Raw genomic sequence first — 16091 nt, forward strand, 5'->3', positions numbered from 1 at the left:
AAAAACAAGCATCTGCTGGCTGCGGTCACAAGTACGGGTGGACGTAGTATCACTTGTATTAAGCTTTCCAAGGTTTCCAGTGCTCATCTCTGACCACAATCACATCATGCACTCACTTCCAAGTGAAGAGAAAGTGAAAAGGAAAATGCTTGGTCCTGACCGCAGAAACTTTCCCAAACATATTTTCATGCATTTTACTTCAAATGTTGCGTTTATTTATTTAAATTTATTTCCAGTAATTATTCACTCTCTGTTTTGTGGATGTATCACCACTTGCCATTTCATATTCATTCTATTCAGTAATCTTATCGCTTTCATTTCATCCATCAGGGAAATGACGTTTTCTTATGAACCTGACAGCAAAATAACAGGTGAAGCTCCAAGCAAAATCCAGAGAAATCTTTGGTAAATGTCGAATATTGGGACAAGGAGGAGCTAGTTTAAGTTTGGTCGTGTTCCCACGTGCTGTCTGGATTTGGGATTTGTTCTTCTATTTTCATCATTGTATTGATCTTGTTGTTGGATTGTTTTGGATGGACTGACAACTGAGAGATTTCCCGTTCATTTCGGTGACTGTTTTTCTGTTCAAATCATATGCGTATTGTGACAAAGTGTGTAGTCCATATCTGTTCAGCATTACCTGAGAGACACGATGCCATGTCCCTGTGGCCGCCACACATATCACAGTGCTGCCTGTCTTGTAAAAACACACACATCCGCAGTTAACCAGCGCTTTGTCCTGTTCAGGGCTGCGGGGAGGGCTGGAGCCTATCCCAGAGGTCATTGGGCGAGAGGCAGGGATACACACTGGACAGGTCGCCAGTCCATCGCAGGGCACAAGAGGACATTTTAGACTGTTCAAATAACCTAGTGAGCATGTCTTTGAGCTGGGGGTGGTAACCGGAGTACCTGGAGAAAACCCACCCGCAACCCTCTTGCGCCAAGGTCAGATTGCTCGCCGCTAGGCTGCCGTGTGTCCCTCTGCAAAAAATCTGAATCATTTTAGGGCATGTAGTGGCTTCATGATAGAGAATACCAGTGAGGGATTTATTTTCATGAGAGTTGGAGAGTTTGTTATTGGAGGTGGTGCACCAGGGTTGGAGCAGTTTATAATGCCTTTCACTGCTAGAGCAACACACCGCCGTGGACCCTAACAAGGGGGTGTGTGGGGAAAATAGATCCACATTCATCATGCTCAAGCAAACCTGTACTTATTGACGCTGATGGTGAGGTTGCTGAACTTGTACCTGATGAGACTCCAAGGCAGCAAAGTCAAAAGTCAATAAAGTGATTCATATAACACAGTTAGAAGCACAACTTCTGGATTTAATTGGTGGCTAATTTCATCCTGGCCGGCAGTTTAATATCTTATTACCACGGTCCTCTCCCGAGATCCGAGCCAAGGCCCAATCTCCTGTCATCACATCAAAAGTTGGATTAAAACGAGGGGGGAAACCCAGATCCAATTCTTGGTTCCGCATCCAGGTTGATTTAAATGTAAATTCATTTTCATTACAGCTCCTCCCTTCAGTGTCGGGGTTCATGGAGGAAGAGGGAGAGATTCTGCCCAGGTAAGCGCCTTTAGTGGGCGTTTGGTTCTAATTTGAATAAATGCGTGGAAGCCAATTTGCTTTAATTGAGCGCCGCTTCTCTGAACACCTGCAACTCGATTAGTGACTGACATTAAGTTGTTTTGCTGCGCTGGGTCGCCAAGAGCTTCTCCTGATACTTCATAACTCTGGATTTACCTCCAAATTTTTAATACAACGCCATATGTGCTTCGCGGAATATGCAATGAGTTTGGCTTGGAGCTTCACGGAGCCACGGTGAAATATGGCCGAGGAAAAGAAGGGAACGCTGGAGCGAATCCGTTCTGCTTTTCTTTTGCCGAGCGCAGCGACAAAGGTGCTTTATGACCACGGGTGTCAGATTATGATGATCAGTCTGCAGTAGCACAGCTCACCGACGGACTTTAACGAGCACAAAAGAGCGCCACAACTAACTTGACGTTCCTGCTAAGTGGAAGAGCAATGTGGGGTGATTTTGTAGAGAATATCTGATCTGCACTCGTCCTGTCTGGTCGCCGGCTGCTGCAGCCGAATTAAACTCATTAATTGGTTTCTGTTCAGAAGTTTTCTGCGTGACTTCTCGTGCGCCGCTGCCGTTGGGAGCTGTTGATTAGACCGGTTTAACAAGAGCAAATGAGACGCGACAGCGCGAAGCTATCAAAGATGGAGTTCGGCTTTGTTCAGAAGAGATGGAACGTGGAAATGAATTTTCAAGGTTTCATTTTCAAAATTAAAAAAAAAAAAAAAAATCCACTTGCTGTGTTTGCTTGAAAACCAAAACAGAAAATAGACAGTACCTTACTTTTACTTTCAGTTCCTCTGTGATGGCTGCAAAAGAAGGACTTGGCCCGTTGAAGCCCCACAAAGACGCAGACACAACCTGAGGGCACCCGCCCGAGTTCCTAGCCAAACCAAGTTCAAACCGGCACACAAGGCTGTTACGTTTCAGGAACAACCCAGGCTTGTCACCAAATGTTTGCGGGGGGCAACGGCAATGTTTTGGGCCTATATTTGCAGATAAAGTTCCTCAATTTACATTTAGATCGGATAATGGCAAATAAAAATAAAAAAAACTTAGGAATTTACTTCCTTTAGGGGCCACACTATTACTGAGACTAATGTGAGGGGCCATCAGGCCAAATGACAGAAAAAACAAACAAAAAAAAGATCTTAAATTTTGCTACAAAAATATTACAAAAAAAAGTGCAATCATACAATGACATTACATGCTAAAAATATGTTCACATTTTATTTAATATATTGTAAATCTCACATATTGGAAGATTTTTAAGAGGTGAATATTTTGGAAAATACGAGTAAAACAATATGATGTTAACGCTTTTAAGGTATTAAAAAAGGGGTAACAATCGGTGTTGGACTGTTGTGCATATTGGACTTGTCATTTGGAACTGCTGTGTCATATCCATGCACATTTACTTTTATCAAATCTTTTCAGTTTGAGGCTTTTTCACTTCAATTCAAAGAGTGCCCCAGACATTTCAATTGTTATTGTCCTTGCATTAACCCGCAGTTTTAATCCCCAGCCGGCTGAAAAGTATTGTAACTCCTGTGGCTCTTCTGAATCTGTGTGTTCAAATTTCAATGACTGTGAGGCATGTTTTGAAATAATTTCCTTCTTCAGTAAGGATGCTCGGGTGAAATACGTAGTGTGAATCCACTTCTTCCACACCTGGTTGAGACAACCCATCCTCACGTGGTGTAATATGTTGACATTAGGATGGCAGACTTTTGCTTCCAATGCTGACGCAAAAGGCAGCCTTGAGACTCCAGAGGACTTTTAATGGAGAGAAACTGTAGCGTTGGACAGAGACATTGCTACCTCTCTTCATTGGATTACAATGGATGTCACTTGGTATTTATAACCTCTTATGTGGATCTCCTCCTTAGAGATGCCAAAACACACTGCTGTTTGGCTTTAATGGCAACAGCAATTGACACATTATTGAGTACAGAACAAAAAAAGCGCCATCGCGTATCTCCCCCAACCGCCGTCTTTCTTTCACGTGACATGTTGCCCACGACATGCCAGGGAAGGCGGAACGTGTGCTTCCATTGAAAGCTTAATGTGTCAACATGCAACGTGGAAGGCTGCCCCCTGCCGTCATTATAGGATGCCAAAGACCACTATCCCAATGTCAACACGTGTGAGGATATGTTGATCCAGATCGCCTTCAAAATGTTCTTCATTTATGTTCCATTACGTTCTTCTTAAGTTCTTCAAAAGTGTAGTAGCGGTTTGAAATGAAAGATGGCACCTGCTGTGATCTTTTGTATTTAGAGTGTGATTTGGAATTACACACTTTAAGTGGAGTGAGAGTGGCAGAAAATGCAAGCTCTAACAGGAAACCTACGAGACAGAGAAGATCTCTTCCCGCGAGACTGTACTACGTATCGTCGCACCCAGCATATCATTCACTTTGAAGGGAAGATAATTGACACAGACAGTATTGCACCTTCCACCAAGCAAGGGTTTGATAGGAAGACAAGCAGGGCAAAAGAAGACAGACGCTTGTGTGCCATCGGGTTCTAGAAAGGAAAACAGATGGACTCTTGTGACAGAGAGATGTCATGAGAGTCAAGTAACCCTTTTGTTTTGTCTGGGTGTATGTGCACTTAGTGGGTGACATTTGTGTTCCAAACAAGGATGATGACAAACATGACTCTTACCAGTCAGCACACCACTTCTTATATTCACTGATCATTGATCATTGTGGGACCATTTGCTCTCGCAACTACCATCCCCGCCTGTCTGACCTCACTTGCACTGTGGTCCCAAGAAACTGACACACTTTAGTATTATTCTGGGCATCACTTCTGTCTGCTGAATCGGAAACCTCTGACTGGCTTTTCTCATGTTTTCTCCCGCTCCACCTGGAAAGCCCTTGAATTGTTCCCTATATTCCGCTGCCCTGAACGCCAACCGCCTTGCCTCTGGGATCATGACTGACATTCATACAAGTCTGGACCTTTGCAGACATGTGTCGCTTGTGACTGAGACACAGGTGCCAGTGTGTTGGACAAAAAACAAGGCCAGATTACTCCTGGCTAACGCTTCCTAAGTCCAGTGCAGACCAGGAATAGCCCCTGTTATAGTCACAATGGGACCCTGTGGGATGTATAAAGGGTAACCAAGCAGAATCCTTATAAAGCAGGTACTCGACATACAACAACAGCGTTCACTTCAAAAAGAAAAGATACTAGCATTTTGAAAAACATAAGGGACAATAAGATATGATGTAAGCCATCGTGACTCCAGTTACTTTCAGTAGTTTGGAAAATTCAGACGCTCATGAAAGCATCAACCACATTCCATTTTTCCACCTTCCATTTTTAGCCTGATCAGCTCAAGCAGGTAGGGCAAAGGACTGGGTCTACAGTGGCCTGAAGAGGACAAAAGGTTTAATGATGTAACATGCCCATGCTTTTATAGTAGCCTAACTTCTCAAAACAAAGTGACGCACTTGACCTTAACCCCGCCGTCAGTGTCCAAGCGGTTTATCTTTTTATGTCAAGCCTAGCATGATGTTCTGCTAGACTGACACATGGACACCTCATAAATCTAGAGTACAGCGGATTTTTGATTTCGCTTATCAAATTGCATTATCACCGCTAGCACAGACACCAAGCTGTGAGGTGAAAGACATCCTTACTTGGTTCTTGACACCATGGACGACATGAAAAACTAACAAGCACATGAGGGATGACAAGGTAATTTTTGATTCCCTGGTATTTTCCCACGATGTGCCCTCCAGGTTGAGGCCAATGGTGGGGTCAAGACTGCAGACATGGTTGCCAGATGGATGTTGTGCCCCGTGCATGTGTGAGTTTAGAGTGTATAGGCGATCGTGTTTTCAAATAAGTTTGGTTTAGATCTGACTTTTAGAAGTTAGTCTGTCTAACTGTGAGTCCGTCCTTCAACAGAGCTCAGGTTGCAAGCTCAATCTGATTATTATTTTTATGCAGTTACCACCCAGCATGACATCTTCTATCTCTGGAGGAAAGACACATCAAGGTGTTTCACATGCCAAATAAGTCAACACATTCACTCCTTTATGAGTATTACTTAAAATATCAGTTGTAGTAGCTGTAAATTATGGATACGAAATATGATGAGAGGCGTTAATGCAGCACTTGTTAATAATGCAAAGCGGTATAGTACCCTCCTCCCCTCCCATCATCTGCGTGTCTGAAGGATGATGGTGGCAAAAACAAAGAATGCCTGCAGCTAAACGTCTCACCGTTTGCGCCAGCTGATCTGAACACGCTGGTGAGCGGCTCATTTACAAACACACCATGCCGAAAATTATCTCGCAATTCGATTCACAGCATATCCATTTTATGATATTTGCTCACCGTTGGCATGTTTGTATGGCGTGGCGCACGATGCAAATACACCCGACCTCCCTCCGAGAAGCCGACTTAATTGTCCTTATCACCGGCTTCCTCCAGTTTTTTAATGAAGTTTCAGGGTTGCTCCTGTCGTGCCGAGTAAATACTCAAGTTTAAGACAAATACGTACATACCATTACCCTGACACAATTCTCATCTTTTGGGTCACAATGGATTTAGAAAGAATTGAACAAGATGCCCTTTAATATCGGAGTTTTGTGTAACTGCCCACTACTTACCCAAAATGAATGGGACAAACGACTGCTCAGCGCTACCATGACAAGTCTTGTGTTCTTCTCACGTTCTATTCTATTTAAAAGGAACAGGTCTAGAGTTCCTGTCAGGGGTGTGGTTCACATTTGGAATTCATTTCTGTCAATGCTCAGTGTGAGATTCAAAGAGCAGTCAGTGAAGGTGGCCAGCTTTAGCCTGGAAATATGCTGAATATGGTGAAGAAAAACCCCTTTTCAAGTGACGGCCCGACCAAGAACACTCTCCTTGAGGCAGCTGCGACCACAAGACCTGTGGTGAGACCAAATTCTGAGGCCAGATTCGTGTTTAAGAACAAACCCTTCACAGATCTGATGCAAGATCCCATCGACAAATTGTATCCATTGATGATGTGATGGCAACCAAAAAAAGGAGAGTCAATCCTGAAGTGTTTTGGGCACATATTATACGCACATATTCATCCAAATCCTTCAGCACTCATTGGACAAGAACAAGCAGGAGCTGAAGGCAGAAAAACTGAAGAACAAAAAATGAATGAAGGCGCAGTGAAAGTTAATGCCATCATCATCACACCCACCACAGAGGAGAACATTACGTTATGTTGTACTTACTTTATTTGCCTGAGGACATGAGCAGCCATTCATCAGCCTCTTGGCCGTCTCTATCATGGAACGAGCCGTAAAGGCTGATGGTGACACCTGAGAACACGGAAGGACTGAAAGTGATTGTACCTTTCTCTTCTTCAGGTTAATTACGATGTGCTCGGAGAAATAACAAGGACGCTCAAGAGGCATCTGAAGTACTTTAATGTACGACAGAGGATTCCCAGACGTTCTCCTGATACAGATGTCTTCTCAGGATGGAGAAAAGGCTTTTCAGCTGCCACTACACTGGTGAATAAACTAGAAATCCTGTCTCTTAACTATGCCTTTATTTTTTATTTCAAACCGTGATGTCACCTCACACTTCAATTAAATGGTTTGCAGTTTTCACGTATGCGATAATTTGTCCTTTGATTCCTTCATTCCCCTCATATGTATTTGAATTGTGAAAATTACAATTTATTTATTGTCTAAAATAATAATGTTGCCTTTGTATTTACCAATTTCGGCAAAAAAAAAAAAAATCCATTTACCTTTGGCATGAATTTCAACTTTTATTTGAGATGTTGTTTATGAGCCCCTATGAGCCTATATTAACCACGCAGTATGTTTGTATATCTGTAAACCAGGTTTCCATCTCTGTCTCTTGGACCCGACTTAGGTAAGACATTAAAATTGGGTCAACTGTTACTGTGTTTCCACTCCGTAGTTGCAAGTGGTTTCTTCTCATCTGTCATATATCTGTCATCCCCATGTCCTGTTTTACTTTGAAATTAATCCCTGGTTCCTGTCTTGACAGTGTTTGGTTGCCTGCAGGAAGTTTCCAAGTCAAGGGCGCCCTGAAAGTTTTAAGGAACCAGCCACCCATGAATGCATTGCAAGAGGATCTTATCCCTACCGTCTCTTCCGGTGGTACTGCTCCCATTGCCTTGCGATTTTACACCTGATTTAGCTTCATTTTTAACATTCCTGGCATTGCCAGCACTCTTCCTTCAGAGTTCTCGCTTTTGATCCGACGCTTTTTCTTTCACTTCTGCTGCTCCCTGTGCCGTCTGCCTGCACCAGCTACTGTTACGGTTTTGGGATTTTCATTTGGTTTCGATGTCATCTCTCTTCAGTTTGCAATATCTTTTGCCTATTTTCCATTCAGATTTATTGTTTCACAAATTGTGATGAAAGACTTGAACTGGCTGACTCCAATGGAGACTTGATTTGGCTGGATGAACACCTGACATCATCTTTCCTACAGAAGCTTTGGAGTCAGCATAGAGACGGACGCTTCCTTTAAAGCCCCCAGTGGCGTTGCACAAGGCTCAGTCCGAGGCCCACTTTTCTTCTCAGGCTACTTTCCATGTCGTATACATAAAAAAAATAATTAAATAACTGCAAGAAAACTGACTTTGCATTATCCTTTGAATAAAACCAAAAGTTCCTAAATAAATTAATAAAGAGTAACAGATGCCCATGAAACTAACCAACACAAATACTGCTTTATAGAATCTCCAGGTTTCAATAGATGACATTTCATCACACTAGTTTTAGCTTCAAATGATTCCTCCGCCAGCATTCCTCTCTAAGTGCATCTGACTTTTGCAATGTGTTTCAGTGTATTTATTTTGCCATGATATATTTACACTACGTGTGAGTTTGTGTCTCATTTAATAGCAACTAAATCTTTCTTTTCAAGGGAAGAATATAAACTTCATGTTTAGGAAGTAATGACAAAGCAAAATACAGTTAGGGGATGATTAAAAACATCCCAACAGACCTTTCAATGCAGCCATCCATCTGAGGACCTCAGGCATCAGGAGCAGACTTATACGTTATGAACATTGACATGTCTCTAATAGGGCTGCTGCTGTCACTGCATGTTAACCAGCAGATCTGCTTCTTTTATTTATTCATTTTTACATGGCTCCTGCCGACAGTGCTCTCTGTCATCAATGTTTATTTCTTTATATATATATATATTTTTTTTTTTCTAAATGAAAGAATAATCTAACAGCAGCAAGACGACAGTCTCCCTTTGGTCTGTCTGGAGGTCTTTCGAAATGCACTTGTTTATTATCTAATTAAAACAAATTTTAAAAAGTCAAAGTCGCAAAAACTTCAGGAACAAAGGACAAAAAAAAAAAAAAAAAAAAAAATTCTTTAATGCACTTTATCAGTGGACCATTTCTACCCTGATACAGACACAACTTACATTTAATAACTGGTTGCATTGTTGAAATGTGATTAATCATGGTTAACTGATTCTAAAACCTCTAATTTTATTGTTTTAATCAAGTACCACCTATCATTTTGTTAATCATATTGTTCCTCCGTTGATAGTGGCGGATCCAATTTCAACCAGTGTCATGATTGCTAATCTAAGGATCACCCAAGAGCAGATGATTCTGAACTCAGGACTCTGACATGCAAGGTTAACAGTTAACCATGTTTAATACAAATAAATAATACACGAACAATGAGGAGAACAGAAGTCCACAACACCAGAAGCGGAGCACAACACACGAAGGGAGAGGGAAAAACCGAAAACAGAAAACGGGCGTGAGACACACAGCGCTGCAAACAGGGACAACAGAAAACTATGCACTCGGATATAACTCTCACGAGGTTAATACAAAACTAGAGACGCTCGGTAGAGGTGAAAACAAAACTCTAACCGAGGAAATAAGCGAACGGGGCAATTGAGCAAGAACGTACCATGAGAACAAAAGACGATCATCTGGCAGCACATGCTGGTTCTCCAGGTGTATAAATCTTTGCAGAGGCAATCAGTGGAATGAGAACCAGCTGCGCTGTCATGAAGCTGGAGGGGGTGAGAAAGCAAACAGGAAAACAAGGAACCGGAAAACAGGAAGTGACAAAGTAAAAGCATGAACCATGACACACAGCCAGCTTTCCATAATCACCAGTCACAAGTGCTGTTTGAAGCCTCAAACTGAAACACATTTGACCACTGCCTAGACATTGACAAGACACTGTCTTTGTTTGAATGTTTTGTCACATGCCGTTTGTTATTTTGAACAATTTGTAAATATGGTTTGAACTTGTATTATATATTTTTTGTCTTTTTTCATGTCCACTTTTGGACACTCAAATGCCACATTGCTTTAATCTGTGTCATCGATATTTACTCACTCACAAAAAAATTGTAAAAGAAATCATAATTGGAATATTTTGCCAATTCAGTGCTATTCTGAATTAATTTGTCATTTTTATTTTGCATGAACAAAGGAACAAAGTGACATATTTTCAGTGACTTTTTTCAGATTTGGTTCCAAATGTGTATCCCGTATGCCGAGCCCTTCCTGCTTTTGGGCTCAGAACAAACTCCAAAGTGAGACACGTCTACTATGTCACAGTGAAATTACACAGACAATTCTGTCGACTCAGCACACACTCATTGAGGCATTAAGAAGAAAGCAACAGATTAAAAAAAAAGTCCTGCTTCCAGTCCAGGGAAGTTTTCCATTTTATTTTTCATTTCCATTATCTATCTGGTGAAAGTATAAATGCCAGGAGGATTAGAGAAATGAGAAATTACATGGGCTCTCGCCTTTCCTGGCCGACTGCTTATCCTTCTCTCTCTTCATCTCTCTTTCCTCTCAGTTTTTTTTATTTGCTCTGTGCTTCTTGCTTTCTGTTTACCCATCATTTTTTTCAATGTCATTTTCTCCCTCGCTCTCTATCAGTCGCTTGATGTTTCTGTCCCCTTTTCACATGTTTCTTTCCTCACTTTCCCACATGTCTATTTCTCCCACCACTATCTTCATTTTCATGCTCCTGCGACACTTCTTTTCGCGTCTCTCTCCCGCCAGCGGGCATAACACATGCGGCTCAGGCCGGACCAGCATGGCTGCACCCTCACGAGTCCTGTCGGCTGGCCAGTTCTCAGCAAAGAGAAGTGTCTTAAGAAGACCCCCGCCCCCTTAATCCCTTAGATCTATTACAGATAGCATGGCTGACATAAGCGACAGAGATTAGAGGGGGCAGAAACTGACTATATTGATTGGCCTTCACATCCCAGGGCCTGCCCGAGAGCCTCCTCATGTAATAGTACGCTGTAATGAAAGTCAGCCACTATGTCAGAGCTAGAGGCTTCAGGTCTGGTACTGATGCTCCGTGGCATCACACTGAGATGAGAAGGGAGCCTGCTGTTCTGACAGTTTAGCCATCACTGTGCCCCACAACCCTCCTCTACCATAAATGCATGACCGACGTGGTGCGACTGCCCTACTTGAAGCAGTATTGGCCAGGAAATAAAAGCACTAAAATACATCTATAACTCACTAGCTGGGATGAAAATGAAAATGAAAGAAGGCAACTAAAGGAAAGAATCCCTGTGATCACACAAGTATCAATATGTTAAAATTATTATGTTCATTCTGATTTGTTTAATATGGTGAGTGCAAGTTTGTCACAAGTACACGAAGCATACTGCATGTGTTGCTGGGCACGCAAAGAAATTTCCTTTTCAGTTCAGGGAGCTACACAAGAGTGAGCGGGGTTTGGTCCCTGGGTCTGGAGTTTTACACATGACCTTAAAGCAGTGGCGGTGATGAGGCACTGACTTCATAACAATCAGATTTACAAACACATGAACCCTGCAGAGTAACCTATTCACCATTTGACTGGCATCCGTTCACGGTCATGTTCAGTTTCGCTTGCGCTTTTATTTTGTTGTTATTTTGTCCTTTCCCTTGTTTCTCCAGAGCTTCATAGCAGCGCCGCTGGATCCCATTCCGCTGATCAGACTCTGATTTCTACACCTGGGTTCCAGTCTGCACTGCCAGATGGTTGCTTCGTGTCCGCATGGTAAACTCTCTCGACCCTCACTCCTCTCGTGTTTCAATATATCTAAATTCTGTGCGTGCTTGACGGTTTTCCTCAGCTGCCTCCCTAGTTACTCTCGTTCCTGTCATGTTTTGTACCTGTCCATCTGTTTTTATATATTTATTGTATTTCTCTCCGCGTTCTTTTCATGTGCTTTTATTTTGTGATCCTCTCTCGTTTCCGTTTCCTGCCTTTCCTCCATCTTTACAGGCATACGCAGCTAGCGCTCATTCCGCTAATTCCCTTCCTTGTGGATATATTCTTCCAGACGCCAGCTGCCTGTTCCGAATTGTAGCGTTTCGTTCCTTCAGGTAAAAGCTCTCCCAAGACTTCCATGTTCTTGCTCCTTAAAAATCCTGTTGATTTCTAAATTCTGTGTGCGCTCAAATTCTCATTTAGCCGTAGCTTTCTCTCCTCGCTCTCTCTAGTTTCACTCTCGCTTTCCTCCTCTTAAATTCAGTCCGCGTGTGAGAAGTTTTAGTAATCTCACTCCTCAGTTTATCCATGAAGATTAGCCCTTGTGATCTGTGTGTGTGTGTGTGTAACCACCACCACCAAGCGCTTTCTGTTTGTCTCCACCGCGTTGATCTTAACTCTCGGTGTGCTTTTCTGTTCTCCCAGTTTTAACATCACGTTGATCTCTAATCCGTCTCTCTCTTGTTTTGCAGATCTTTCCTTTCCTTGTGTGTTGTTCCCGGTTCGCCTTGTTGGCGTCCGGTGCCCTTATTTAACATTACTTGTCTGTCTTTATTGTTTAATCTGATTACATTGTCGAATTTAATCTTGTTGTCCGTGTCCTCTGTCAACCTCACTAGTTGCACTTGGCTCCATCCACTCAGCCATGATGACAGTTCCTTTGTTTTCCTTTATTGCCTGTTGTTGCTGTTGTGCATGTGTTTTTTTATTTTTGGCTAGACTGACTTTTTCTGTTTTCTCTGTGTTATAGTTATTCCTCCTGTGTGTATGAGTGAGTAGATCCGCCACGGAGCGCTTTCTGTTTATTGGGCCTCACAAGTTAATTTCCGAGTGCGTTTGTAAATAAACACATGCATGTCACTTCCAGGGCACCGTAGACAACTGCTATACAACAGTTTAGTTCGTATAGCAAAAGTGTTTGAACATTTTAATAGCGACACAGAGAGAGAGAGAGCAATATGTTCTCACTGCATAGCATGCCAGCACGGATCGTCCAGTCATTGCGCCATCTATGGTGAGGCTCAGCAGGTGGCTGCCTCACCGCGCTTCTCTTCTCAGAATTTTTTCATTTTACAATTTTTTCTTTCCAAGATTGACAGGTGAGGCCCCAGCCATTGCGTTTAATTCTTGGTGCCATACCCTTGACAGACAGCGGCAGAGTGATGAATTCAACTCGATGCATGTATGGTGTAGCAATGAACTCATATCACTGTTACACGGTAATAATATTAATGGCTTCTCCTCCGGCGCACAGCAAACAGGATGAAATCTCTTCTTTGCACAAAGCTGCACGACTCCGCATGTGGTAAATTACAAGATAATAACCACTACAACAATGAGAACATTAAAATGTTTATCATCATCTAATTGCAGACCACCAGGGGTCATCTTTCTTAGTAAAATCTGAATAATTTAATAGTCCAATGATAATTAAATGTTTCTGCTGACAGGGCAACATGAAAGCGCTGCTTAACCAGCAAATTGTTTCGCCGGGCAAATACATGGTGGACCACCGTGGCGGATGGTTATGGTTGAACTGTGAGAGCCTGCTGCAGATGAAGACGCTGCCACTGACCCTATGGTCGACACTTACACTACTGGAGACATGGATGAGGCTAAGTAACACATAAATCCATCTATGATACCTTTGTGTATGGCTGAAGAGATTCAGTGTGATGTCGGGACCAGTCTCTCCCTAGTCCTCTGAACACATCATGCTTATGTTAAGGCTTCTCACACCTGTAGTGACACCAAATGAGCTGCCACAGAAGACCCCGGCACAGAAGCTGGCTCCACAAACAAGGTGTCTTTTCCATAAAAATGTGTTGATTCCAATGACTTGCGTTCCATTTAAACACGCTTAAGACAGAACACATGCTGTCGTCACATCTTCCACTGAGAATTTTGTTTGTTCAACAACAACAACACATTTCTTATTTGTGTCTCAACTGTCAGGCTGGTGTGAAAACAAAGACATAAATAATATTCATCATGTCTGCTGTAATCTGCTGCTGAACTACAAATTATTTCTTTCTCTTTTTATTTTCTTATCTCAGGATAATGGAGCAGCGATGACAACAGTTACAGCCCACGTCTGTGACATCACCAGCAACATTTATCAATTTCAATACAGTTTTTTTCACTGTGCCCGTAAACTAATAAACATTACAATGGCCTTCAGGTTTCATTTCATTAGTGGAATTTTAATATCCTGTTATCAATCACGCCAAAGGATCAGCTGTAATGATGCTGCACTGGTGATGTGTTTAAGCTTCACTGGATAGATTTTAGGCTTTTTCAGTTGTTCAACAGTGGCCTATTGTGGGCACAGTCGACAGAAAATGGAAGTCAATTCAATGGGTGTTTATGGAGATGCTGAAACTTTAGCCAAGAATTTGACTGCATGTTTCTTTCACTCTGGTTTTCAGCCATTCTTACATGTCCCCGAAAGAACCACGAGTGGGTTGACATTATTTTACCCACTCTGATTGAATCAGTCAAAATGACTCACTTGACTCAGAGATAGAAAGATGATGAAGCAACAACAAGCATTATGACATATTGTGATCCAGTACAAGGATCTATGTATGCATGTTGTGGTTTGCTGGGGCAGCAAATTAATGGTGGCGGACACTAACAGACACAACAAACTCATCTGCAAGGCTGGTGATGTGGTGGGGGTGAAACTGGACTCCTTGGAGACGGTTATGGAGAGAAGGATGCTCCTGAAACTAAGGAGCATCCCGGACAACATCACCCACCACCTCCATCGGCTCCTGGACCAATACAGAAGCACATGGACCTAGAGACTGAGACTACGCATCTCAAAGACTGAGCGCCACATGAGGTCCTTTCTTCCTGTGGCAGTAAAACTATACAATTCATCCCTGGCACATTTTCTCTTTTGCATAGATTTTTGCACTTTATATATATATATATATATATATATATATATATATATATATAATTTTTATTTTTATTTTTTTTTCATTTTATTGTGATATGTTGTGTACAGAACTTGTTACAAACAGAATTTCCCTTGGGATGAATAAAGTTTTCTGATTTCTGATAATGCAATATTTGTTTACAGTAGTCATTATTTTTAACCTCTGACAGTGTAGTGTTGCTGCGCATTAGCAGCCTGATGCTTCCTGATGCTTGGATTTGGTGACACAGGTTGACAATGTTATAAGTCGAACCCTAACAACACAGTGAAACGCAACAGCCTCATGAGCGAGCTCAAATGTTCCATTTAGGAGTTCTATTAGTGTCATGAACACGCGTCTCAGAATCTCAATTAGAGCAACACTGAACAGAATTTGCATCCACTTAGAAATAATTCTAATCTAACTATTGTTTGAATACAACACAACCAACTTTGAAAAATAGGATACATATTTTGAGAACCATATCAGGGACCCTCTAATGTAACATGCTGCTTGGTGGAGGTCTGCATTTACATTCAAAGATAAAACTGTTCCTATATTATTCACTTTACATTTATCAGTTGCTTGAACATCCAAGTGAAATAAAAATGCAATGCGGTTTCAATGAAACATGTTCCTATTTGAACCGTCAGCAGCATCATGCTGCCGCGCTACTTTGCCTCTATTCATGAAGCAGCATAGGAATTTGTGACAGTGATTTGGAGTGCATGCTGTTCAGTGTCAAACTATCAAATGAAGAGCATTATTCTTCTTAACCTCCTCACGTTTCATATTCCTAAACACCTGTTGAAAGTCTCGTATGTCCCATGTTAGTGCATCTATCACACTCGGTTAGTGTCTTCTCACTTCTTTCTCATTCATTCCCCAAGCCTGGGACCAGCTGTCGCAGGGCTTTACCTCCATCCAATGGATTGCCAACAACACGCTACAGCTACAAGGTCTTTGCTAATCACATATTGATCCTGTAATTCCACCCATTTGAAACTCTTTAGCTTGGTGGGTGGTATCAATGAATAAAATCTGTTTCTGCCCTGGTTTGCCGAGACACGGGGACTCTCCTGGGACGTAATTTAGACCTGTGTTCTTTCTCCACAGCACAGCAACTCTCTCGGCTTTGTATTCCGCTTCGACAGACTCCTCTGGAATGTGTGTGGAGAAACAACCACAAACAGGCTGCTCAGATTGCCTCACTTTGTTCACCTATTTTGCCAATTTATCGGTGTATCTTCGAAGTTTTGACGTGACTTGAATTCACATGTGATAAGGCGACACTCTTATTGGGACAGAGGAAGCCAATG

This window comes from Synchiropus splendidus, chromosome 6, assembly GCF_027744825.2.
Source record: "Synchiropus splendidus isolate RoL2022-P1 chromosome 6, RoL_Sspl_1.0, whole genome shotgun sequence".
NCBI lineage: Eukaryota > Metazoa > Chordata > Actinopteri > Syngnathiformes > Callionymidae > Synchiropus > Synchiropus splendidus.